Source organism: Octopus bimaculoides, chromosome 13 (assembly GCF_001194135.2).
Source record: "Octopus bimaculoides isolate UCB-OBI-ISO-001 chromosome 13, ASM119413v2, whole genome shotgun sequence".
Taxonomy (NCBI): Eukaryota; Metazoa; Mollusca; class Cephalopoda; order Octopoda; family Octopodidae; genus Octopus; species Octopus bimaculoides.
This window is the reverse complement of record NC_068993.1, coordinates 41,344,169-41,344,911: the sequence shown is the minus strand read 5'-3', so window position 1 is coordinate 41,344,911 and position 743 is coordinate 41,344,169. Positions and strand designations below refer to the sequence as shown.

The following is a 743-nucleotide window of genomic DNA, read 5'->3' as shown; positions in this document are numbered from 1 at the left end:
TATATATATATATATATATATATATATATATTACTTTTTAATTGTTTCAGTCATTAGAGTTCAGCCATACTGGGGTACAACTTTGTTTAAAATATGGGACGGAACGCTTTGCTAATTTGTGTGTCATCCTTGTACATAGGCCATGGTAATCCGCTCTGCATCATCCCAATTTCATATGCATTGCCGAAGATAAAAATATATGCACACATTTGGTTAATCTGCATTACTTTGCCCCTTGCATAAGGCTGCTTTCCCGGCTTCTCTGGCAAATATAATCCACCCTGGTCCATCACTCATTTTCGACAGCTGAGTCAACTAGGTTAAATGAAGTGTTTTGCTGAATACAATGTATCGCCTACTCTAGGAATCGAAACCATAATCTTTGAAAGAATGAAAAATATATATATGATAGAATATAAGAAAGCCTAGCTATGAGAGGAATACAAGAATGTAAACATTTCCTTCTATGCTTTTGATGTCTGGGGTAAAAATGAAGAGTTTACCAACGTATCGTTTCACGTTTGTTTATATCTCTTCAGAGTAATCGTACCCAATCGATAGCATTGTGTATTACATCCTGTACAGTATCCATCACAGTCCTAGCAATATAATGGATACTGTAATTCATGCTGTAATGTGTATTAAATATATGTTGTTTACCTAAGGACAAGCCGTGTAAAACACAAATGCACAAATTGTGTTACAGGAACCAGAATAAGAGAACGGATATTATCTACCGGCAT

The 743-nt window shown here is 35.1% G+C and overlaps 1 non-coding gene across 1 annotated transcript; it reads right to left on the bottom strand.

Annotated features, from left to right (window-relative positions):
- Positions 1–87: 87 nt before the first annotated feature.
- LOC128249340 (U6 spliceosomal RNA) lies at positions 88–194 on the bottom strand. Its single transcript, XR_008265434.1, has one exon. It is a non-coding gene; the product is annotated as a U6 spliceosomal RNA (small nuclear RNA).
- Positions 195–743: the final 549 nt, after the last annotated feature.